Raw genomic sequence first — 24,202 nt, 5'->3', positions numbered from 1 at the left:
CGCGATTTTTGAGTCGTCAGTTCAATGACTTTCAAACACCCTTATAAACGTTGCAACAAATTCAAGTAGGCTGTAAATTTATATATCAAATTAGCCCGTTTTAGATACTCTAGCGGATACCCGCCGCGGTTGCGCAGTGGCTGTGGTGTTGGGCTGCTGAGCACGAGGTCGCGGGATCGAATCCCGGCCACGGCGGCTGCATTCCGATGGGGGTGAAATGCGAAAGCACCCGTGTACTTAGATTTAGGTGCACATTAAAGAACTCCAGGTGGTCGAAAATTCTGGAGTCCCCACTACGGCGTGCCTCATAATCAGAAAGTGGTTTTGGCACGTAAAACCCCATAATTAATTAGATACTCTAACGGATGCAGTTTCCAAAACTGCAGTATCTCTTTTTGAGTCAAAGTAACGAATTGGAAAACTTTGGGCGTCTATGTTTCTTGCAAACATCATTTTCGGAAATTCTCACGAAGCGTTTCAGGCGCTCAATAAAGATTGTGCTTCCTAGAATCACTAGAATTTACAGTTTTCTGTGAAATTGCAGAAAAGTTTATTTAAATTGGTTCAGGCGTTGTTTTATCAAATTATTTTCACGTTTTAAATTTACTTAAATACGCGGCATCCAAGTTCGCCCCGAGCTAAAGCTTCCTCTTAAGACTGCCGTTTGAACTAGACTTTCTTCGTCGATGCAGTCTAGTTGTGTCGTCTTGTGGACCTGAAGGAATGTTATAATACGTGCAATTCCAAAGGATAGGAAGTGGGGCGAGTTGGTACGGTAATATGATCTTGAATTGCAGCGCGAAGTTACACAGACAGAGAAGAGAAGCAGTCTAGATATTGAAATTCGCATTCTGTTGGAATGCCAATTTCAATATCTTCACAGCGCGTGTGTTAATCTCAAGCAGTGTCATTTTGTTGTTTGCTTTTTGGCTTCCCTTCCTCTTGATACGTTTAACTGATGTCTTTAGACCTTGTCCTTTCCATATGCTGCGGTATTTGCAACCGCCTAAATATATGTTGATAGTTTCAATAAAAATTTAGTTGAGAGTTAGCGCTCGTCCTGTCAGCTTCTAGTCTCTGTCTGTGTCACTTCGCACTACAATTCAAGAAATGCAATGCCGTGCGTTAAGTTTTTTGTTATCATGCAGAGCGTTTTTAATGTAACGTGTCGTCTTGGTCTACTTCGCTTTCTGTTTTCGGAATGTTAGAATGACGTTTTTCTTTTTTTTTTCAGTTTCTGTGAATGAAGCTTCCATTTGCTATCCGCACTGGATAGTTTGCGCACTATCTTGTGTGCAAACACCCATGTCAATGTCGGCAGGATTTCTGAAAGATGCGCATGGATTATGCTCGGCAAAGTGGCTGCTGTACAATAGCAGTAGTTGCGAGGTGTAGCGCGCACCTGGAGAATGCATTTAGGTTTTCGACTGATGACAAGCATAACTGAAATCGAGCACTCGCCACAGTATTCCACAACGTTCCTCTTCGCGTCACTTCGGCCTCGACTCCACAGAGAGGAAAGAAGTGCCAGCGCCAACTAATCTGGCCACTGCCGTCTTCACGGCACCCTTCCACTACTCCCGAGACTCGCAAGTCTTGGCAACCGGGAACATTCCGCATCTACTTGAATGCCTCGCAACTGAGAGGCGTTTCTAGAGCGACTTTCAATTGTAGGAAAATGCTGCTCTCGCGCGTAGCTACGAGGCATGGCTGCTCACAGCGTGGTCGCGAGGTCAAGTATGAAAGGGATGGTATGCTAACTGCAAAATGCGTGCCTTTGGTGCACTCTAAAATAAGCTGAATCTAAAATAAACTTCTGGGTCTTTTACACGCCAGCACCACGATCTGATTACGCAGCTGGCTGTAATGAAGGACTCCTAATTTGCAACACGTCGGATTCCTTACAGCGCACCTACGTTTAAGTGAACCAGCGTTTTCGCCTTACACTCCACCAATATGGGGCTGCCACGGCCAGGATCGAACCCGTGACCTCTAGCTCAGAAGCACAATGCCACAGCCACTGGACTACCACGGCGGGTAAATTCCATGCGCCAAAACTGTGTTAGGTTCCTCCCACTCCTCCTCTAGCCTAATGCGCAGCTGCGCTACATTCAGCCACCGCCGTGTTCTTGGCTGCGGTGAACCTTCAGAAAAAAGGTAGATTCAAGAAGCTGGTCTGCGAGTTTCTCCTGCTTGGGCAGCACAGACGCCAAGAAAAAGGCGCTACAGCATGTAAAGAGCTGCGATAGGCAGGCATGAAGGCATCTGGTGACAGATGGGTGACATTTGTAAACGTTTTTCAAGAGACTGTTGAAATTGCCTCTCCTTTCGTTTTTCGCATCCTATGTGACAATCATCGCCTCTCTTCACATCTTACCGTCTCCATTCTCCCTCCACCTCTAGAGCGCGCTAGATCAGGCCAACCTCTCGGCCTTCTTTCAAATAAATTCTCCCTCTCACTCGCCACGGTTAAGAGACCCAGTTTCTTTTTAATGGTAAGAATCATCGAGCACCCTGCTCAAACCGAAGTGTCATCCACGCATTGTCGTCAACCGCTCACGGGCAGCGGTGTGCTCTACTCGGCGGAGTGCACGACGGCCTTCGAGTCCTGAGCCGTTGGCAAGTACGCCTGTCAGCGTTTCCGTGAAGAGCGCTGGTGAAAGCGCGTTCTTTCTCAATTCAAGCTTTTTAAGGCGCCGCTGCGGCATAATTCTTGTTTTTAGGACGGCTAGTTCACAAGCTTCTCTCTTTGGAATCATGGCTTAGTGTACTTTGTCTTTCTGATGTGGCGGTGTGCCACTTTAAAATTCGACTACTTTACATGTGAGACCGCATATTCATTTCTCTGCAATATGCCGTCATAATTATCTGGCGGGCAAGATCGTTCATGATCACAGAAAACCATTGCTGGAAGACGGGACCGGATGGGAAGGAGCAGACCGGCCCCGCATTGACTAACAACTGACTAAATCCTCACACGCGAATTCCTTTCTACGGATTTTTCATCTTCGTTGCTGTTTTCTACGCATGTTTGCATTTCATGAAACGATATATTTTTTTTGTTTTTGTAGCTTGACGACAACTATCGAAAGTACGTCCGACTGGAGAGTTATGCTTTGTTACGCATCTTCAGCTTTGGAGAGGTTAAAGTAGAGCGTACATCGACTACACCACTTTTATATGTTATTGAGCACACCAAGAATTGTTGTATAATGTAAAAATAACGGCAAAACATGGCAGTGAAGACCATTATGCTCAAGGGTGTCGTGCGTTATTGGCACTATATGTCTCTCGATATCAGCTGGCGGACAACATTAACGAACAAGGCCTGCGCGTAAGGGTGTATATCTGCGTGGTTTCAATGGGGGCGATGCAACAGAGTTTGGAAACTTTTTCAACTGAAGAGTGTGCGTGTGCGAAAATTCCTGTTGTATTGACTTACAGAAAAATAGCTCAACAACTTTCAAGTATCACACCTAGAGCTCCACTTCGCGTTCCTTTTATGTCTACAGTATTTACATACGCATTGTTATTTTATCACACTATGCTAAACCTTCAATCACAAAGCCTTTAGGTTTGACTTGAATAAATAAACAGATAAATAAACAAACCAAGGACTAAATAAAGAAATAAGCACTTCACCGCTGCTCTAAAGTTGCGCGCTCATCTTCAAAATGCTTTTGTCACGTGCCGCAAGAAAATCAATGAGATAATATCTGCTCTTCGGTCTCTAGAGACTCGGTGCCTTAATGACGCTGCTAGCGCTCGTTCGACATTCGTCTGGCGTCCGCGACAGCCGCGTCAAGTTGGCTTTCACTCAGTTTTTTTTCTTTCTTTATCTCCACTCGAGCATCCTCGAGAGGCGTCTGTAAGAAAGTCGGGCACCCCTTCAACTTCAATCCCTCCTGTCTATAGAATGGAAAGATCTCCCCGTGGCAAGTGTAAGCCGACGCTGTGTGCCATGATAATTTTACGTTTTTCTTTGTTTTTTTTTTCTTTTTGTCTTGGCATTTCTCTTCGCCGAAAGGAACATTGACTGCGGATGCGCCTTTTATGTATGTGTTGTTTATTTCACCATGCGCGTCTTTGTGACGAAGCAAAGCTTTCGTCTTCCTTCTCTGACTCTTGGTTTTTAAAGCACTCGACCCGTTCGAGAACATTCATTGTTCGGGTCCGTCTTTCGTGGGCGCTGTCGACAAGAAACCGCCCCGTTTTCAGCTAGCGCTGAAATGCGTGTGTTACGTTACTCAACGAAAACTGACTGAAATTAAATGTATATATAATCAGGAGGGGCTACAATTGCGTACTTCATTCTAGGATAATATGTTATATAGTCTTTGAAGCATCTGAAGGGAATTCATGTTTAAAATGTAACAGTCTACATTATTCGATTTCAGTGCACTTTTCGATTCATCATTGTGATCGTTCCTATCCCTCTGAGGGATAGGAAAGTCCACTAATGTCCGCTAATGGGAAGTCCACTAATGGCAAGTCATCTTTGCAGTGCGTAAAAGTAGAAAACTTTCCTTCACTTGCAAGTTTTATAATCTCAAATGCTCCATCTCAGCTTCCGCCCGCAGCAGACTCAGTTGTTCTGTAAACATTTTATTTTTATCTGAAAGAACACAAAGTAGATCTTCTGATTAGTGATGGAGCTCTACGCCGTAGGATACACACTAAACATTTTAACACCCTTAAGGGTGTAAATCAGTTTGTCGCCAGACGAACACCCTAAGGGTGCTGTTGTCTACACCCTACAGTTGGGGTGCAGTTATATCACCCTAGAGGAAGGGTGTCCAGCAAAATAAATTTAGGATGTAGGGGTGCAAGTCCATATTAACACCCATCTATGTGGGTGTTGGAAGGGTGTACACCCTTTTATTGCTAGTGTGTATGGAAGGCAGGTTCGGCAGTACACGCCTTCAATTACTACTATGTACAGCGATCCACGCGTAACTCTCGCGTGTGCCAGAAGGTTCAAGTTCGGCTACCAAACACACCGTCGAACAGCCGGCCTTGAAGCTTCGATGGGCACACACGCACGTATACGTGTGGATCACATTACATATTAGTAATTCACGGTGTATATTGCAAAACCTGTCTTCGCTGCACATATACAACCTAACAAATGTCACTTTTGAGCATGTATATCAACACCAACGGTTATCACGATTTCCAGATCCACATAAAATGCAACACAGACTGGTACGATATATGGCATTTTCAAGAAAAATGTAAATATATTTATTGCATGCAGCAATACAGAGTACAATATATACATAAATCACATGAAATATAAACATGCACAATCACCAAACACATCGGTAAGTACAAGAACATGTACATTTCCCACAAAGGTATCTAAAATATAAGTATTGATCAAATCTGTTATTAGAGAAGAAACTATGTATAGCAGCACTGAAAGAGCCTGAGTTGACCTCGCAGTGTTTTGGGCCACATAAAGGAATAAATTTTCAGTATAAGGCTCAATGAACGAAAATTCAAGTTTTGAAGCCTTGAAAAAAAAAAGGGACATTGCAAAGGTGAATTAGGGGAGTAATTGAAATGCAGAGCAAATACACAAGACACCTGTTACTTTGTACACTAATGTAATCGCAAAGCATTATGAAAAGTTTGGAAAGTCGATGTAAGCATAACTGGCCAACATTTTTGGACTGAAACAATACTTTCCAAGCATAGACGTGCTTTAAGTGAGGTTTAAGCCAGCAGTATTATTGCTAATTTTCTCTTTCCAACAAGATTACTTGAGCACGAAAAATATGTAGAATTTTTTAGTGCCTACATAGTTTGTCCTCTTTTGTGAAACGAGAGTTCTCTGTGCTAAAAGTGCTGTGTAGGAGATTTTCCAACTACAACTCCAGTTTCTATAAATTTCTGTCTTATAACCCGAAGGCACTGGTACATATACAATATGCAGTTTGAAAATAGGTTCTTTTCTTACCATAAATCAAGAATGAGTATTCCACATTTACTATTGTGTGGGTGCAAGGTGCAGTAAAAGGCCTGATAAAAGCAAACCACTGTTGATTAAATAATTTTGCTGAACACGAAAGGTGGACAGTGTTTTAAAATACATAGTAAATTTCTAAATTATTTGCACTTAGATGCAGTAATACAAGATTAGGGCTTGCTGTAGCATGTGAGTATACAAATTAGCAAATATGGTTTAATAAATTAGCCATACTCTGGTTACTAAAAGAACACAGGCACAGGCAGTCATGTAAAAGTTCAAGTTAAATATCACACTGTTAACATTTGCCAGCAAATGGTCGTATCAAACATTATAAATATACTGAAAAAAGTGCTTTCTTGGGATAGTTGGCAATTAATGCAAAAAAATTACGTGCAGCGTGAATTACAAGGACTGCGACAGACAACATAGACTGCACTGACTTCTAATAATATTTTATTGCGTTGCCACATTGTGTGTATGTATACAAGAGCGGGCATGCGCAGAAAATGAGTCACAAGGGGCGTCTAACAGCAAGTCATTGTACTAAGGACGTGGTCACCTGAAAAAAAAACATTACAATTTCTATCTTTTGAGATACAAGACTTCACTAGGGTCAGCATGATAGAGGGGGCACTAACGCACACACTACCCAGTTTTCTGGTGAAATTTGCTTCTATAGTTTCCCGGATGACCTGTTAGCTGTGTCTCACTAGAACTTCCGTATATTCTAAGAGGGGCTCGCAGTCACAGTCCCGGGGCAATGGATGCCCAAGTGGCCTTGAACAGTGTTATGGACGTTATAGTGCTCTCTTAAACGATCATTTAGGCACCTGCCTGTCCGTCCAACATATTTACTGCCTCAAAATAGGGGAATATGGTAAACCAAATTCGTTGCACATATCGCAAAACGTTTTCTGTGCCCGACAGAGCAAGAACTCTGACGTGATTTGGGCGCGTTTACACACTTACATAGCTTTGCCAGCTTTTCTGGGGTTGAGAAAAGGCCTGTGATTCCTGGAGGTTGCCGAATCTTTTTTAGCCTATCGGAGACATCATGCACATACCCACCGGTGGCACTGCGAACCTATGTCTTTCAACCGGTTGGTTCCTTGACTGAGCGGGCTCATCACGGTTTGTGCCCCTCAGAAGCTGTTCCACTATGGCTGAAATTAAGGCCAAAGGGTAGTCAACCCTAGAAAGGTGATCAACCTGTGCAGCAAGACTATGTTGCATCTTGTGTGAACAAGATTTATTGGGGCTGTTAACGAGGGAAAACTTTTAATACCTCATTTAACGAGCTTTGAGTGTGCAGAGTTAAAGGGCAAGAGTGACTTCTTACTTCTCAGATCGAAGCACCAGCCTGAGATCTACAAAGCGCGAGGAATCATCAATGGGGACCTCATGCGTTAGTTGGAGGCTTTCTTAAATATCTCCAAGACTCCCGAAGCAACAGGCTCGAAAGCGTGATCAGCGCAATCAATGAATACCACGTGGTCATTCACAAACCTGCACACTTTGACAGGAGACGCATCTAGGTGACCTTCAATATTGCAATCATGATGAGCGAGATAAATATAACATAGTGGCGGCGCCAGGCATGATCCTATACAAATACCATTTATTTGTATATTGTGCAGGATCGTGCCTGGCGCCGCCACTGAGTGATATTTATCTAGCTAATCATGATTGAAATATTCAAGGTCCCCTAGATGCATTTCTCGTTGTCAAAGTGTGCAAGTTTGTGGACGACTACCTGGTATTTATTGATTGCACTGATCATGCTTTTGAGCCTGCTGCTTGGGAGACTTGGAGATCTTTAAGAGCTGCAGCCTCTAGAACTAACAAATGAGGTCCCCACTGATGATTCTTTGCGCTTTCTTGATCTCAGGCAGTGCCTTACAAATAAACAGGTGGGCTAGTGCTTTGGACCGAGAAGTAAGAAGTCACTCTTGCCCTTTAACTCTGCACATTCAAAGCTTGTTAAACGAGGTATTGTAAAGATTTGCCTCGTTAACAGCCTCAATAAATCTTGCTCACATGAAATGCAAGATAGTCTTGCTGCACAGGTTGATCGCCTTTCTTGGGTTGGCTACCCTTTGGCCTTAATTTCAGCCATAGCGGAACAGCTTCTGAAGGGCACAAAACGTGATGAGCGCACTCAGTCAAGGAACCAGCCAGTTGAAAGACTGGTTCGCAGTGCTACCGTATGTGCATGATGTCTCCGATAGGCTAAAAAAAGATTTGGCAACCTCCAGGAATCCCAGTCCTTTTCTCAGCCCCGGAAAAGCTGGCAAAGCTCTATAAGCGTGTAAACGCGCCTAAATCGTGTCAGAGTTCTTGCTCTGTCGGGCACAGAAAACGTTTTGCGATATGTGTAACGAATGTGGTTTAACATATTCCCGTTTTGAGGCAGTAAATATGTTGGACGGACAGGCAGGTGCCTAAATGATCGTTCAAAAGTGCACTATAACGTCCATAACACTGTTCAAGGCCACTTGGGCATTCATTGCCGGGACTGCCACTGCATGCCCCTCTTTGAAGATACGCAAGTTCTAGCGAAACACAGCTCACCCGGTACATTATTGATGCTTATTTCACCAGAAAAATGGGTAGTGTGTGCGTTAGTGCCCCCTCTATCACGCTGACACAGATAGAAATTGTGATTTTTTTCTTAGTGACCATGTTCTTATACAATGACTTGCTGTTAGAACAGCCCTTGTGACTGCCTTTCATTTTCTGCGCATGGCCCTTCTTGTGTATAAACACACGATGTGGCAACGCAATAAAATATTGTTGGAAGTCAGCGCAGTGTATGTCATCTCTCGCAGTCCTTGTCCTTCACACTGTACGTCATTTTTATACTGAAAAGTGAATATTAATTGATTCAAAATTAGAAAAAATATAGTACACATCTGAGCTGCAAGAATGCAATTGATACAGCAAATGACGTTTAGCTTTCTAAATGAAAGAAAATGTTCACGTTTCACCACGAGGTGCAGGGACTCCATTCTCTGAGCATCTTGACCAATAAATGCAGCGCATGGCATTGCTGGAATCTTGCATCCTGCATTAGCAAAATAAGAGAATCATGAGAGTTCAGTCTGTGCAATTACACATGTGCACTGTGGAAAATTTGATAAGGCAACAAGCTCCTGAAAGTAACAAACTTAATTAACGTGACTGGGAACAATGAACAGCTCAGGCAACTGGGCAAGACAGGTGAAAGGTAGGAGAAATTTCTATTTTGCAAATTTAGGAATTGCATTTACTGTGAACACTAAACCACTATGTCACTGTGAATACAAGGCACATACAGCAGCAAAAGCAAATAAATTTACAGTAGCCTTTTCACCATAGAAAATAAGATTGAATAAAATTTAAGGACACTACCAATGACATCTCTCAACAACAGAAATTTGTCCAAGAGTGTGTATGTGACATTAATATAAAATTGACATGAAATGTGGAATATATCTCTGCATTACATTTTATAAGTACTGCAGCTGAGAACCTTACGGGATATGGCATATTAAGACTGACATGCACAAGACATTAAAAAATGACTGTTTTTACACAACATTATTACACTAGGAGACAGAGTAATTTTACAGAGTGCACACAAAATGAAAATGAGGGAACCCCCACTGGCATTATCATTTGCCCTGCAATACATGCATCCAGCCCAACAATCTCCAACTCCCCAATGCAGTTTATTAGACCCTTTCTGTATCCTAAAATTTATTGTGTATTTCTTATTTACTAATTTAGTAAGAATTGACAGTTCGGCATACTTTCCTTGAAAATTTAGCATGTGTTAACTATTTTTTTAGAGCAGGCCCCTTTCTTTCAATAGGTTAGCTTGGCAAACGGTGACAAGTAGTATTCTCAAAGATCATAAGTTTAAATAAACTTATGATCCTTCGTCATGCTCCCACTTTCTACTTCATGCTCTAAACTGTGATACCCCTCCTAGGCAGTTTATGTTATTCTGTGAATACATACATGGTCCTCCTTTGTGTAGCATCTCAACTAGAGCCTGAAATTTCTTGTCTCCTAAAAATATCATCTTTACCGCCCAAAATATATTGCACGGTTACCCTTCACTTGGGGGATGGGGAGGGATTGTATATAAGTGTTCACATATTCAGGGAACCTCAGAGCCACCATTTCTCATCCTGTGTTACCACTAGCCGCATGAGTCGCAATGGTTGTAAATTGGCTACCCGCCCTCCCCCGCCTAAAAGTACATTTTGCCACATGGAAAATGACCACAGCATTGCATTTGATTGAATGAGTCCTCCTGTGCATGTTTTTTTTTCTCGTCTTGTAATGGTCAAGTCTGAAAACTGCCAAGCCCCAACCAATACTTTGTGTAGTTTCAAAATTATGAAGCATTCATTTTTCAAGACTTGTCCCAAATTAAGCATGAGGCAGATTTTCATGATGCAAATGAGGAAAGGTTGTGCTTAGTGACAATGATAGGCCTGCTATATCCTGCAAAACTGTATGAAATGACATATGCTTGCAATTTTCATGAGCAGCTAGCTCAGTACAAGAAATAGGTGCAATGCCTGCGGAAATGTTTTTTAACACGCATGAGAGGTCCTAGTTTCTTGTAATTTCTTCAAATCCCTTGCAGTCTAGATTGCAATCCGGCGCATGTTAATATTGTATTTGAAATAAAAACAGCTCAAATATTAAGGTTTTGAGAATTTTACGGGATTAAATTAAAGGTAGACAAGTAATGCAACGAGCAAATAACAAGCTCATTGCATAGAGTAAGGAAATATTCCTTTCCTGCAAAAACATTGGTAGAAGGAAGGTCATACATATAATATATAATATATGGGGTTTTACGTGCCAAAACCACTTTCTGATTATGAGGCACGCCGTAGTGGAGGACTCCGGAAATTTCGACCACCTGGGGTTCTTTAACGTGCACCTAAATCTAAGTACACGGGTGTTTTCGCATTTCGCCCCCATCGAAATGCGGCCGCCGTGGCCGGGATTCGATCCCGCGACCTCGTGCTCAGCAGCCCAACACCATAGCCACTGAGCAACCGCGGCGGGTAGAAGGAAGGTCATACGAAATTAGCACTGAATGCACAATAAAGAATACCATGCTGGAATGCCCCCACTGTGAATATTCTTGCACAAAGAAAATCCTCGTTATGAAAGGCCATCAAGAAAATGCAAGTGTATGCTTTGGATCAACAGTCATACCTGCAGTATGCACTACAATCGGCAATATTTAAAAACACACACAACTGCATATGATATCAAGCTTTGGCCGCCAAAGAGCCTCAGAGTTTTAAATTATAACTTGACTTACTATATTAAACTACACACCTATATCTACTTACAATGTAGTCTTCCCAACTGCTTCCTAGAAGACATCAACCATCTGCCTGAAGGTGAACGCAAGTGGCTTGCTCTTAATGGAGGGCACCAAGGCTGGGCATTGTGAAATTGATGCTATCATCTGCATGACCTTCGAGAAACAACACTCTAAGATAAACAAATGCTATTAGAATGAAAGACAAGATCACTGGTAATGAGCCTCGTTTTGGTTTGCACGAGAAAAGCAAAAAATATGGACTTTGCGCTGCTTTCTAAAAAAGAAGCAAGCTTCCTTCCAGATGTTGCAGTCATGCATTAAGATTGTCACACAGCTGCATGTTTGTATGCTCATATGCTGCTGTCGCTACTGTGCCAGCATGCTTTGCATAGCTTATTATTTCAAGTTATATTGATTATTGTGTTTTCTTGCCAATTTTTGGCAAATAGCATCAGCAAAGAAGTAGCTCACTTACACACACACACTCCCTTGTGAGGAGCGAATTCACACACGCACGCATGCATGCACGCGCACACACACACACGCACAAGCCTCTACCACATAAGCAGCTTCCCACGCTTGACACACTGAATTTTTTATCGTTTGACACTCCTACTGCTAAGGCATAAAAAGCCTTCGTGTGACCAACCCTAAACTCCTCAACCTACACTTCCAGCTTAAACACTTTCTCGAGATCCAGGACAAGCCTTCTAGCTTCCCTAGTGCTCCAAACTGTAATTACGAATTTCAATATGGCTATAGGCGACAGCTCTCGAAGAGCATGCAAACTACCCGGAGAGACCTAAAGCTTGCATATGATACCTCTAAAGCGCAACAACAACACTTCAAATTTTCAAAATTCATTAAAGCTCCTGAAGACAATTGCTATATACGTCGGACGGGGGGTCTTGAATAACCTGCTGTTCACAATTTCAGCGGTTGTATGCATCAACGGAAATGTGGGCTAATGGGAAACTCACGTCTTTAAGATCAGAATTAGTGTAATGGCGAAACACACTACCATATTTCTTAATCATTTATTTGTGCTCTGGATGTAACGTTTCTTTTAGAATAACAATCAAGGATATCGATTCATCAGGGCAGAGGCGGGAAAAAGGAGGAAGCGTATACCTGACGCCTTCCCACTGATCCTCCTGAGAAACAGCGCCTCATACAGCAGTTGTCCAGGTTGGCTTGAAACCAAACTCGGCTTTCAGGCGGCAACACTCGCTGCACCAAATTGGAAGTTTTATTGCGAGTAAAATTCTACCGGCCTTATGCAATACATACGCACGCACACAAAACGCACTCGCGCGCACACAAATATACGCACTCTCAAAGCGCAGACACAAAGGCACGCACGCGCACATTGATAAACAATCACACATACATGCAGGCAGACACGCTAACACGTGGACGCACACACAGTGACCCACACAGAAACACGCTCACAAAACACGTACGCACTAGACACACGCAAGCACGCCGGCCCATACAAACCGGCATGTATGCGCGCGCAAGACGCACGCATGCACACACACACACGCACGCATGCACACACACACACAAACACACACAAAGCGAGCTGAGCTGAGCGCACGCACACACACGAATCGAGCCGAGCGCGAGCGCGCACACACGCACAGACAAAGCGAGCCGAAAACATGTTAAAGGCGCCCGGCAAGCAGCAACAGCAGCACGCGACCGCATCAGGGAGAACCAATACCGCGCCAGTTCTTTCGAAAGGTGGCAAAGTCAGTCGTCCTTTTTCTACGTGACGCAAAAGTGGTCGACCACATTTAACTTAAGTGCGAGCGACCGTATTACAAGAAGCCGCGCTGAACGCACAAAAGAAGCACATCTATGAACGTTGAAGCGCTGAGAAAAGCGTAACTATGCAGGCGCATCACGCCCGATGTAAGACGGGGCGCGATCGAGGTAGTTAACTTGCCCTACTAGGAGTGCAGCTGCTCTTGCTCTTACATTAGTGAATTATGCTACGAGATCACAGTAAGATACTTCTAGAGCGAACAAAAACACGTAACAAACCAAAGAAATACCAAATAAATGGGCACTTGCCTGAAAATTTCCATTATGGCAGGACTACCGACGGCCGACACAGGGCACGTTGCAACTGCTCGTCTCAGCGTCCGTGGATCCATCTTCCAGTGCGTACGAACGCTTTGCTTTGAAGTGGACCACGAGTAATACACAAAGCACGGGCCACGCCTTTTTCTACACCGCGCACAAAACTAATCACACGTTTAAAATTATGTCGCACAGCGCGAGACGCGAACGCATTTCACGTAGCTAAAGAATGCAATAATGGCGTAGCTTCCGCCTTCCCATCGTGCCGCGCGCCGAAGCGACTGTACAGCGTCGTCCCGTCACTTCCGGTCGCTTTTCATTGGGCAGGGGGCGGGCGCGCAAATTGAACGTTTATTCTGGCAGGTTTGCTTGCTCGAATGGCCGCCTGTTAGCTGCTGCTTCGTTGTGGTCTCCAACAAGAGCGGTGAGGCGGGTAGTTGCTACTACGGTTCGTGCCGAGCATATTTTTTTTTTTGAGGGAGGGGGCGCAGTCTGCGCTGCATGACTGAGGGTACAGTACACAAATCGGGACCGTGAGCGAGACGATCGGCGCTCTTCTGCTGGTGCGATTATATTATTCGCTGCGTCCAAACGAAGCAACCTTGCGAGGTCACAGCGTAGTTACAGCGATATCCTGGCTCGATAAAGACCCTCACATCTTTGTCGTGCGACAGCGACGCGTAAGCATTCATCAGGCGACTGAAGAATGCGTTTGTAAGAGCGATGCTGTGGATAAGCAATTACAGCTTTGACACAGTTGTAAGGCTGAGCCTTACAAACTGTGTCCGAGGATGCGCTTAGAAGGCAGACCAGTAGCTCAGTAAAACTCTGAATAACTTAGGCAAGGTACGTGGAGATTCGGATTTGAGAACTTCCAGCGTGATCTCGCCGCTATAAATGTCTTCGTTATGGCTTCACCAAGGAAATTGTACGTTGATGCCATTGTACATCAGAGGCTCGTCTAATAGCACGTCCCTGTTTGTTCAGCAATGTATCCAGACAGCTTCTTTAATTTCGCCACTTCTTGTTGGGCGTTTAAGGGCACCGAAATATTCGTGCAGAATTGTGCAAGTTGCTCGCGCGTTTTCATTCTGCTACTGCAGTTAGTCTTAGAAGTGTTTAATTGCATGATAATATAATTGTGAGCACAAAATGTAATGATAATTAAATTGTAAGTGAAAGTGCGTACATTTTCTTGATGATACATTTTGGAGTGGCCGTCATGCCAGTAACATCAGAATCCTAGAAAAAGATCGACAGTCACTTAGGAATGCGAAAACTTAATCACTTCATGGATGTACACTTGCAATTATCACGTGACCGTGATACGTCATACATTGTCACGTGTCTTCACAATTCTACCTTCATCTGCCGTAATCCACCTTGCTACAGTTTGTACGAACCTTAACCGAATTTATTCCACCCTAATTCACATTATTTACCCATAATTGCTCATAATTAACGTTGTTCTATTTACTACCTTCTGTATCACTACTGACGTCATACAAGACGCTGATGACGTCACATTTTATAGCTTTGTATAATAAAGCAATAAAATGTGACGTCATCAGCGTCTTGTATGACGTCAGTAGTGATACAGAAGGCAGTAAATAGAACAACGTTAATTATGAGTAATTATGGGTAAATAATGCAATAATGCCGCAATTTCACCCCTTCTTTCTGTTGTGTCTACTAGGCCTTGAATGTATGTATAATATACTTTCAAGGCCTAGCAGACACAACAGAAAGAAGGGGTGAGAGTATACAATATTTGCAGTGCAGGGCAAGAATAGAAAATTAAACGGTCAGACACTTTGAACAGCAATGTTGAATTAGTGGTGTCACAAATTGTGACTGTGGAGGCGGGAAGGCGGTTCCATTCAGTGGCTGTTCTTGGCAAAAAGGAAGAATGGCACATCAATTTTGTGTTGATGGTCGATGCGAGACGAGATACAACTTGGTGTGGTGAAATATTTTCTTTAAGAGAAGGGTTAAAGTACCATATTCTATGAAAAATACACAGACGAAGGTACCTACGACGTAACCAAAGGTCAGGTTGACCTAGTGTTCTTTTCATGGACGTGACGCTAAAATGACGTGAATAATTTGAGAGAATAAAAGGGCGGCGCGGTTCTGAATGCTTTCTGAATGCTTTCAAGGGAAATGACAAGATTGACATGAGCAGGGTCCCGTATGGATTGTTGTTGCGGAGAACGCCATCTTTCCTACCTGAAAGGCCATAAAATGCTTTATCATTAAAAATGCAATACCTACACACATTGCTCAATGCCTGGACGTGTACACGTTGCTTAAATTTATGCATCAATGCGTTCAACACCCTTCAGTCGTCGATTTAACACCCTTCTTCTAGCAAATACGCACCTATGTGTAGTGTACACCCTTGTGATAGGGTGTTTTGACCGAAAAGGGTGCGAAAAGGGTGTGGACAGGGGTGTAAATGCAGAAAGCACCCCTCTTAACACCCATAAGGGTGTAAAAATGTTTAGTGTGTACCCTCGTGCCCCAAAAGCATCAAACAATCAATTTGTCGTTCTTTATCTCTCCTGGAATTCCATGCGCCTGCATTTGGTCTCAACTCCGCTCTAGCGCCTTTCGTCCTGTTAACGTTACGCTCTTTTTTTCTCTAATGTGGCTTACGACACGAATCTGAGCTTCTTTAGTTCCCTCAAAATTTCTGCCTCTGAAGTGATTCCTGGTATAATACAAGAAATAAACATCGCGAGTTTCTGTAACCTGCTGCTCCTCTACACAACTAAACATTGTCTGTAGGATGCTAGATGCACCATGCGAAAGGAAGGACACACACACGCACACAAACGCCTCTGCTACGAAACTGGCGTCAGACCGAACCTCCAATATAAGGCATCGCCACTAATAACTTCTTGCTTAAACAAGTGAAGCCCTCGTTTCGTGAAACTCGTTTCATTTGATCCAATTACTACTGTGCTTTAAAAGTTACATGAATGTGTGGCAAATGCCAGAAAGCTTGTATTATGCAATCTTGGATTTCTGCTCAGCAACTTTGGCTAAAATTGATTAAATTTGCGCAAGTATGACACCTGTTCGTGGTGAAACAGTGTGACGCTTAGATCGCAATATTGTAACACGACTTTACCTAATATAAGGTTGCTCCTTTATGCTCTTTTAGCTCACGCCGTGAAACGTCATCGTGGGATTTACCGGATTTGAAAGGCGCATCGGAGCTTCTCTAAAAATATCATCTATCACTTCATAAATCTTGCGACAAATATTTTTGGAGGTTTCACTTCTTTCTGTGCGTCAGAAGACGCTCCTTCTGGTGGCATCTTAGTTAGTGAACGGCACCTTTAAAGGAACGCGGGCTTCAACTTCCGGTTCAACCGGAAGAATGCTTTCCGAACGCCTATATATCTTATTTTGCACTTCTCCCCTTCTTAGGAAACAAAGTTCGTATATTGTTTTTATTCAGTTATGTTTTCTAAGACTTCGAGCTCCTTGACATATAAACAGGAACGAGCTCCCTCGCTTATTTCGTCGCGTCGCGCTTCCTCGCTACATTTTCTGAGCTCCACCGAGGCATTCGTAGTGACGACTTCCTTTGGGAAGCTGCTGGGATTTGCGACTCCACTCTCTCTCGGAAGCGGATGGCAGTATTCCGTTTTGCGCGCTACAGAACAGCAGCCAAACAGACTTGGCACTAGTTTTTGCTTCGCCTCTTCAGTGACACGTAAACTGGGGCAGCAGTTCACAAGAGTGCTGCGTTAGGGAAATTCTGACAGAGACTGCGTTATCTGGCAAACGTGACTGCCGATAGCCCCAGGCGCTCATATCATCATGGTTTTTCCAGCAGGAGGTTTCGTGCGTTGCAGCAACACGGAAGCCCGATGATGAGAAGAAAGTGTATGAATGAATTTCAAAGGGCCGAAGGCGGTTTTTCGCAGACATATTTTAGCTGCGCGAAGGTTTAGTTCTCAAAATGCACTCAATCTTCCGGTACTTACAATCGAAGTTTATAAGGTACAAAAAAATTGACTCATGGGAAGGAATACTGTTACTGGGATGTTTGGAGCATAGAAGATTGTATTTGCAACATATACATATATATGTATACAAAATGAGTCAGAGTAAAGATTCGAGCAGGCCAAAAGCCGATGCGTCTTCCAACCATTCGCCAGACTTCCCAATAGTGCCGCAACATTGACGAGTGAAGATCAACCCGCATAGTAGCATGCGTCGCCATCAGAGGACATGGTGCGAATCGTTAGACGTGAACTGGATGCGATGGTGCCCGCAGCTTTATGTTCGTGTAGCCCTGGTGCTACCACATCTTCAGTTGCCCTCGTACAAGCCATCGCTCGCCAGGAACTTGAAAACATTGGTTTACATTCTGTGTGTGCTGCCGCCGATCCCAGAGCTAACGAACGCCCTTCTACTATTTTCTCTCCGCGTTATCGCAACCCGACTGAGTGGAGAACTGCGGACGACCAGCCGATATGTTTCACCTGTCGCCTAATTGGTCATGCCGCGCGATACTGTCGCAACTCGTGGCCCTCAACACCTGGCAGGCCGACCAACCTGAGCCGTTTTGATGGAAACCCCCGCAATGTTTCGCCCACCGCCGAGTCTAACAGCGGCGACAGCTTTGCTCAGAACACGTGGTACAGTCGCTCACCATCGCCGCATGGACACCAGCCTCATTCACTGCAAAGACGTCGCCCACCTTCCCGTTCGATGCATCCACGTCGCCTTTCATCCCCTGTGGCTGTTGGCCGCACCCTTTCGGAAAACTAGGAAATGCAGCCCTCGGAGGTGGTGCTGCATTGCCGACTACTGCAGCAAATCCTCTGTCTGTGCCCACAAGTAGAAGTCTAATTGACGTCAAAATAGACGGCTTACCTGTCCAAGCACTCCTCGATACTGGAGCCCACGTATCTGTGATGAGTGCTAGCCTACGTAGATGTTTAAAAAGGTCCTCACCCCAGCAGCTGCCCAAGTGCTTCGTGTGGCCGACGGCGGCGTGCTGGTTGTTCTTGGAATATGTACTGCGCGCTTAATTATAGCCGGCCGCCCTACTTCTGTTTGCTTTGATCGACAGCTGCCCTCACGACATTATCCTGAAATAGGACTTTTTATCCACTCATTCTGCTCTCATCGACTGCGCGACCGGCGTTCTTCAGTAAGGACTGCCTCAACTCGCCGATGCCCCGAGAACCACCCCACCCCACCTGTGCTCGCTTCACGATGTGTGTCTGTCACCAGAGGCAGTTACTTGCGTCACTTTGACCGCCCAGCCACAGGTTCCTGACGGTGAATATGTGATTCGCCCCATCATCGACGTGTTTTTGAACCGGAACGTTGCTGTTCCGCATACATTGGTTAAGGTTACTAACAACGACGCCATTCTACCGCTTCTGAATTTCAGCCTATGCCCTCAAGTGATTCCGACCGGCATAGTTCTTGGCCAGTGTTTCTAGTGGTTCCGAATTTGATATTGAGAGTCCGAATGCCGAGAGCGGTTTCTTAGCACAAATTGCAACTCACAGCTCTGGTTCCCTAAAGGATGACTTCACGAACGTGATTGCACCTGAGCTCACCTCTGCACAGGCCATAGACATACGTGTCCTGCTTTAATCGTGCAGTGACACTTTTGATTTCGGCGACAGGCCTTTAGGCCAAACATCTGTTCAGCGCCGTATAAACACTGGAGGCAGGAATCCTATTCGTCGGCGTCCAACGTCGAGTCATCCAATCAGAAGTGGAAAGAATGCTCCGCCAAGGGGTCATCGAGCCATCAGCCAGTCCTTGAGCTTCGTCTGTCGTCCTTGAAAAAGAAAGGTGGTACCTGGCGTTCTTGCGCCGATTATCGCCACTTAATCAAGATCACGCGGAAAGACGTCTACCGAGCACCTCCACCAATATGTTGCGGGAATGTTGGGAGTATAGGAAATTGTATTTACAATATACACATACAAAATGAGTCAGAGTAGATAAGGTGGCTGACCACCAAGAACACGCAGCAGCCAGCGTCCCGCGATCTTCTTCTTCCTCTCTTCTTCGAGCAACGTCTATGAGGAAACCAATGTTGATGAAGCTTATGGTACCTTTATTTCCACCTACAAGCAGCTGTATTGTGAGTCTTTTCCATACAAAACAAGAGTGCGAGCTTCGAAGGCGCGTAAGCCGTGGATAACCAAGGAATGCCTAAAGGCAGTATGAATTAAAAAGGTACTTTTTAAGCGCTTTCTAAAAACAACAGATATTGACGATTTGAAGAAGTTTAAGGCTGCGAGAAATAAAGCTAACAGTATTAATCGGCAAGCCAAAAGGAACTATATGAGTAACCAATTTAACGACGAAGTAATAAAGCACTCCGATATTGTTTGGGGGAGGCTCAATAATTTGCTCAACTTAAAAAAGGAGACTGTAGTAGATGAAATAGTCACACATGGCACTCACTTATCCGGTTCTCAACTAGCAGATGCTTTCAATAATTTCTTCGTGTCCATCGCAGACGGCACGCAGCCCAACCAATACCTAAACAGCATGAGTCAAAAGGTTAGCGAAACCGCGTTTTTAACCCCTGCTACAACTAACGAAGTTCTGTCGGTCCTGCAATCGCTGAAAAACAGTAAAAGTAAAGACATTGATGACCTCCAAATATTTCCAGCGAAGTACACATCGCACATACTTGCCACGATATTAGAATACATAATAAACTTGGCATTTTCCTCAGGAACTTTCCCGAAAAAGCTACAGGTTGCCAAGATTACCATAATTTTTAAAGGAGGAGACGAAAATTATTTCTCCAACTACCGACCTATATCGATATTACCAGTTTTTTCGAAATGTTTTGAAAAGCTTTTACTAGTGCGCATTACAAGCTTTATTAACAAACACAAAGTCATATCAGCTTCCCTGTTTGGTTATGTCGCAGGAAAATCAACAGAAACAGCATTATTAACCAAGAAGGAAATTATTATGAGTCATTTGAAGAAAAAGAACTAGCTCTCGGGGTTTTCGTGGTTTTTTCCAAGGCATTTGACTCCATAAATCACAAAGTATTATTCCTTAAACTTGAACACTATGGATTTCGCGGCACATTCCTTCAGCTTTTAATAACACATTTAGAGCACCGCAAGCAACGGGTTGTAATTAACAATTCTTCATCGCACTTTAGATCCATTCATTCTGGGGTGCCGCAAGGCAGTATTCTCGGACCTACACTCTTTAACATCTATATTAACGACATTGTGAATATTCACAACAGCGCTAAATGTATAATGTATGCAGATGATGTCAGCATATTTTTTTAGGGCTAAAACACTTAATGACTTGACATTAAAAGCTAATGAAACTCTGCGCAAATTGGCCGAATGGAGTACTGAATCTTTATTGAAAATTAACGCTACCAAAACTAAAGCTGTACTTTTTAGACCTAAGAACAAACCACTAGAACACTTACCTACACTAACGCTTGGTTTTCACAGCATTGAAATAGTGGAGTCAATAAAGCGTCTAGGTGTGACACTGCAGTGCAATCTTTCATGGGACATGCACATCGACAATCTGGTTAAAAAACTTGCAAAATGCACAGGCATGTTATACGGAGCCCGCTCTCTACTACCTCTGAGTGTTATAGTTTTAGTTTATAATGCACTATTTTTATCTAACCTTTCATATTGTCATCTGGTGTGGGGTACAACAACATGGTCAAATAGATATAGGTTACGGAAAATACAGAAAAAGGTCATTCGTATCATTGCGAATGCCCCGTTTACTGCTCACACTCAACCTCTTTTCGTATTATTAAAGGTAACACCAATTAATGACCTATATAATTTATTGCTAAGTAAACGATATGAAAGAAAATGGAAAAATCATGACGCATTCTTTGATGATACAGCTAACTTACGGCCCAAAACTAATTACTACCCTACACGTAACAACGACGTCTGGCATGTGCCATCCTTTCGTACTAATTACGGTCGTCAAATGCTCCGACATATAATTCCAACTCTTCTTAATCGGCGCAATGAGCACTGAAAACCTAGCGATACGATTTTTTTTACTGCAAGTTTGCGCCTCCTTACTCTTTTTTTCTTCTCTTATTGTTATTCTTCGTTTTGCATTCTTTACTGTTCCTGAGCGTTTCGTGTTAATTCTGCCGCCTTCATTTATTTGTTATTGCAAGAGGATGTTCACTAATATTTATTGAATATGATGTTTACCTATGCACTGTAGTCTTTTTTTATTACTATTGTTCTGTCCGTGTTCTGTTGCTGCCGGTTTTTATGTACGGGGGTGCGCCCCACTGTCAAGCCAGTCATAAGCTTTTTGGGTGCAGCCCTAACATCCCTGATGTTGAAATAAAGGTATTTGTATTTGTATTTGTATTTCATCCTTCCGTAACAATAGGATGGTCATACCGTTGTATTCAGGGTGTTATTTTTCCTTTTATTTTTTCTGAGCCTATACCATTTTCTTTATTTTTTTAATTGCCTTTTGCATATTGTGCTTTTTCTTTCCTTGAGTTTGATCGCTGAAAGAGGCGGACACTACATGCACAATAAATTTAGATGGTCTTTCCGTATGAATCTGGAAAAAATCTGGTGATGAAGATTTGATTTTTTTTCGTTCATAAACTTTAGTACAACTTGCGACTTCCCGCAGAACTGATTGGCGAGAAATCTTAATTCATAATATAGTGTTGTCATATCATTGTAGTTTCGTATTTTCATATTCCGCTGCTTTTCTTGCTGTTGAGTCGTATTGGTGCTTTTTTTTAAACATTACAGAAAGTCGCCCTACAAGGTTTACACTATGGGACCTTTTTCCGTACTGAATCTCTGTACTTTTGTACCTGCACTATGTATTCACTAAACTGCACTTCAACTAGCGTGAATATTTAAACAAAAATTGCTAAGGAAGTTTTTAACTGATTACTTTACGGGCACAGATTGCACATACACGTTGTAGCCGTTGAAAGTCTATGGCGTATATTCAAATAAAGCACACTGTCAGGACAGCAGCAGTTCGCATGCTGTTATTTGCTGTGTGCTATAAGGTACACTAACGCTTCATTTCTTTTTTTCTTTCCTTTTTTTTTTTGTGCGGCTCAGTACATAGGACGGTGTTTTTCTAAGAAACACTGATTATTTACTGAATTTGATTTAAGTGGATATGCCTTGCAAACTCACCGGGTGCAATTCCTAAATTGTCATATTTACGAACAGCTTAGATTAATCGTAAGTAAATTTCAGAGCAAGGGGTAAAAAATGTGTGTTGATAGAACAGTGAAACGGCTTCACAACGAAGTGCTCTGGACCTCCAAAATTCTTCGTTATACAGGTCTCTTCGTTTTCAAGATAACGCACCGTACCCTTTGCACTATAGCTGTCTAAGCACGCCACTCAAAGCAAAACCTTACTTTAATATGAGTTTAAGTGAGACTTACTGAAACAAATTGCTATTTTTTATGCAAAGTATGCTTAACCCATTAAAGACCAGCGTGACCATATGGTCACGTTAGTCTGCACAGTGGATTTCAAGTAATTAAGAATAACAAAACGGCACCAAACTCGCCTTTGACATGCCGTTAGACAGATGAGAGTTCCCTTTATGGATATCAAGTGGCAGCAGGTGTCAGTCGTGTTGTGGTAGCCCCTCACAAAGGCGGGAATAAGTGTTGCTGTGCGAGTAGCGTCGCCATGCATCACTCCAAGGGATAATGGGTTTTTTTTTCACTACTTGTTTAAGCAATAGTCCGATATCCTTACCTCCATATTGTTCTTTGAATATGCGACCTTCGATGAGCTTTTGTGAAAGATTAATGTTTGATTTATCCATGAGCGAGCGTGTCATCTTGCGCGTTGCCATATGGTCACGCTGGGCCTTTAGGCTACCTAACTTTTTTTTTTTTAAACTGCATTCTCATCTCTTGCACGGCTGCTGGCGCGTTCCCACAGTGGTTATTTCTAATTTAATTGTCTGAATAGGTTGATGTTGGAATAAATAGCGAAGATACTCGAAGAAGACGATGACAACGTGTCAGTGATTTATATCGACCCGCAAGAGGCTAGCACCTATTCGGATGAAGAGTCGGCCGATGAAGACTCAGGCGGGCTCATTGACAATCTAATCGGGCTAGCCGGCGCTGAAACTGTTTTCTCTGACGGACGCCGCATTGGTGGATCCGACTATAGGACGATGACGACCCCGGCAGGCAAGGTGACGGAATATAAGAGGTTTCTTCTGCTGTAGTTGATGCGGCCATTCCTGCGAAATTATCCACTGCTTCTAAGTGGACGAACGGTGATCTCCAGAGAAGCCTTGACATATTTCCCTACCCAAACTTTGCTGCTTATAGGAACTTTTCACCTGTTGAGTTGTTCAAAATATTTTTTTTTTTTTGACGAAGCCGTCGTGGAGCTGCTAGTCAAACAAACAAGAAAGTATGCGTTATTTTTCAATACGCCCGATCCAGAGGTTACCAAAGAAGAATTAGGTTTACTTGGAGTGCTCGTTTTGTCCGGCTATAACCGCTTGCCAGGGAAAAAGGGCTATTGGGACAGCGGCTTGGATATGCGCAACACGATGGCCTACAATGCTAAGCGAAGAAATCGCTTCGTACAGATGATGCGATTCCTGCACTGTGCGAAATGCAAGCCTAACGCTTAGTGACAAGTTGGCGAAGTTGCGTCCATTGATGGCACTATTGAAAGCAAGGTTTCTGGAGCACTTTCAACCTGTGCGTCACCTGAGCTATGACGAAAGTAAGACTGAGTATTATGGTCGTCATGGCT

At 43.4% G+C, this 24,202-nt stretch overlaps 1 protein-coding gene and 1 long non-coding RNA gene across 2 annotated transcripts in view; one reads left to right on the top strand and one right to left on the bottom strand.

The window, feature by feature from the left end:
- The window catches only part of LOC126517684 (protein O-mannosyl-transferase TMTC1-like), a 279,424-nt gene that overhangs the window by 13,929 nt on the left and 241,293 nt on the right, over positions 1-24,202 (top strand). The gene's annotated exons all lie outside the window — the stretch shown is intronic.
- On the bottom strand, positions 8,725-12,685 carry LOC126517579 (uncharacterized). Its single transcript, XR_007596232.3, has 3 exons — positions 12,444-12,685; positions 11,338-11,465; positions 8,725-9,038 (listed from the first exon to the last, which is right to left on the bottom strand). It is a non-coding gene; the product is annotated as an uncharacterized lncRNA (long non-coding RNA).

The sequence above is a fragment of the Dermacentor andersoni genome, chromosome 11, assembly GCF_023375885.2.
Source record: "Dermacentor andersoni chromosome 11, qqDerAnde1_hic_scaffold, whole genome shotgun sequence".
NCBI classification, from domain to species: domain Eukaryota; kingdom Metazoa; phylum Arthropoda; class Arachnida; order Ixodida; family Ixodidae; genus Dermacentor; species Dermacentor andersoni.
This window is presented reverse-complemented; position numbering and strand designations above follow the sequence as displayed.